This window comes from Austrofundulus limnaeus, unplaced genomic scaffold, assembly GCF_001266775.1.
Source record: "Austrofundulus limnaeus strain Quisiro unplaced genomic scaffold, Austrofundulus_limnaeus-1.0 Scaffold2351, whole genome shotgun sequence".
NCBI classification, from domain to species: Eukaryota; Metazoa; Chordata; class Actinopteri; order Cyprinodontiformes; family Rivulidae; genus Austrofundulus; species Austrofundulus limnaeus.
The window spans coordinates 4,172-6,951 of NW_013954753.1; the positions used below are offsets into that span (position 1 = coordinate 4,172).

At 35.6% G+C, this 2,780-nt stretch overlaps 1 protein-coding gene across 1 annotated transcript in view; it reads left to right on the forward strand.

Moving 5' to 3' along the window:
* Positions 1-1,751: 1,751 nt before the first annotated feature.
* Positions 1,752-2,780, forward strand: part of LOC106510843 (glycogen debranching enzyme) — a gene marked incomplete at its 3' end in the record, with an annotated part of 17,402 nt that continues 16,373 nt past the window's right edge. Inside the window, 1 exon segment of the mRNA XM_013999568.1 lies at positions 1,752-1,857.

Genomic DNA, 2,780 nt, shown 5'->3' on the forward strand with positions numbered 1-2,780 from the left:
GTACTTAAGTATCAAAAGTAAATTTCTGATACAAAATCTACTTAAGTATTAAAAGTAAAAGTACTGAGTAAAAGTGAGCAGTTAGATTTTCCTAAATAACATTTATTGGGAGGTGACTTCTCCAAAAAATACTTTTCTAATGGCGTGCAGCTGTGATGGGTTGTGTACAAGCTAACAGGGTGTCAGAATGGTATATATTTATACTTCTCATCCAAACACAATTAAATTCACTCTATCCAGGAGACACAATTTATCAGGATGGTATTTTTTAATTAATAACTCGGAGTAAAACAGGAGTAACGACTTTCTACTTCTTACCTTTTTTAAAAATGTAGTGAGTAGAAAGTACTGATAATTGTGTACAAATGTAACGAGTAAAAGTAAAAAGTACGCTGAAAAATAATTACTTGAGTAAAGTACAGATAACCAAAATTTCTACTTAAGTACAGTAACAAAGTATTTGTACTTAGTTACTTTACAACTCTGGTTCTGTTACATAACAGAACTCTCCTCTCCTCTCCACACACAGTCTCTCTTCCCTGCTGTGACAACAGTGACATAATATAGTAATGAGCCATAACCACAACAGAACATAATTCACTCATAAACCTCAGAACCCAACACAATGTAAAACATTGTAAGGTTTATTAAATGTTGTATCGCTTGTCAAAATGATTCAAGCGTTACTGAGCATATTTTCAACCTTTACAATGTCCAAGTTATTTCTGCAGGAATAATATAACATTCCTGGAGTTTTTCCAAGATTCTACAGGAAGTGTCACATCTAACTGCTGCTGGTGCAATTTGCTTTTTTTTTTTTTTTTGGTAACCACAGACATACAATTAAAAAAATCTGTAGAAACACCAGTAAAATATTAGTGTGCAGTGAAAATGCATTATTGATTAGTTACTGAGATCCTGTTCAAGCCTCCTGTATGGGGTGCCGTTTGTAAAGTTACACAGTCAAAAATTACCACCAATATTTTTGTTTTATTTAGCCTTTCATAAGAAAAAAAGAACAGATTTATTTTTCAAAGTCTGTTTTTTACCATATGATTCATACGTTTACAAATGTCATAGTTTATAAACTAAATCTTTAACCTACAAATTAAATATTTAGTTACCAAGCTAAATTTTTAACTTGTGACTGAAATGTTTAGTTTTGAGCTAAACATTTCAGTTGCAAATTAAATATTTAGCTAGCCACCTAAATATTTAACTTAAATATTTAGCTAGCTACCTAAATATTTAAGTTMCAACTTAAATATTTAGCTAGCAAGTTAAATATTTAGCTWGCCACCTAAATATTTAACTTAAATATTTAGCTAGCTACCTAAATATTTAAGTTGCTAGCTAAATACTTAGGTATCTAGCTAAGTATTTAAGTTAAACATTTAGGTGGTTAGCCAAATATTTAACTTGCTAGCTAAATATTTTAGTTGCAACCTAAATATTTAGCTCAAAACTAAATATTTAAGTCACAAGTTAAATATTTAGCTGGTTAACTAAATATTTAATTTGTAAGTTAAATATTTAGTTTATAAACNATTTTAGAGTAAATGGTCAGGGTTAGGATATAAAGTCTAAAAAACATGAATGGAAGTCAATGGAAGGTCCCCACGGGGTCGAGAAACAAACATGTGTGTGTGTGCGCGCGCGCGCGTGCTCCGTGTATGAAGCGTAATACATATATTACGGTAGTGTCAGAGTGTGGCTCCGCCCCCTCGGGTTGTGTCAGAGTGTAGCTCCGCCCCCTCGGTCTGCTTGTTGTTTCAGCTGTATTACTGCAGTGACAGCTCGCTGAAGGACACACGGCTCTCCTCCTGTTGCTGTGACACACACGGACACAACAGACAGGTAGGTCAAATGAACATTTCAGAATCATGTCCGTGTAGAAACATGTCTCGTAGCTTTTTGTTCCTCCTCTCAGAAAACAGGCCCGGTAGCTGCTATGCTACGTTAGCTGAAGTTGAGCGATAACCTTGACAGGAACGTGACGTTTTTCACGTTTGTGTGTTTGTTTAATGCAACACACAGGTCCACACTTGTGAGTCTGCACAGCAGAACGTTTCCCCCCCGTGTTGTGTTGTTTAACCCTACCTGTGAGATCTGCCCTCTGTAGATCTGCAGCTCTTTAACAAGTCAACGGTCCTCATTGAGCACAGGATTTATACTTTATACAACAAGATTTATACTTTATACAAGATTTATACTTTATACAACAAGATTTAGACTTTATACAAGATTTATACTTTATACATTAAGATTTATACTTTATACAATAAGATGGTTTTGAATTGTTGTCATTAAATGCTGGTCTGCAGCAGACATCACTCAGTGTGTGTTTGAATGAAGAACGGGAACTTGACCTTCTTTGACTCGGGCTGAATGCAGCCAGAACCAGAACACCAGGAGGTTCTGGTTTGTTGCTCACTTTGTGTGTCTTTGTGTGTCACTTTGTGTGTCTGCTGAACTCGAACCGACCCACTTTATAAATAGACAATATCTGGATTCTTGACCTTTTCCTGATCAGGCTGCAGCAGTGCTCATGTGCAGAGGGAGGTTCAGTGACTCACAGGATGGACTTGTTCTGGACTGGACCCAGAGAGCAGAACTACTGGACCTGTTCTCTGCACAACCCGTCATGTACACACCATTAAATTACTCCAACTGTTACAGAATTACACACAGATATCTATCTATCTATCTATCTATCTATCTATCTATCTATCTATCTATCTATCTATCTATCTATCTATCTATCTATCTATCTATCTATC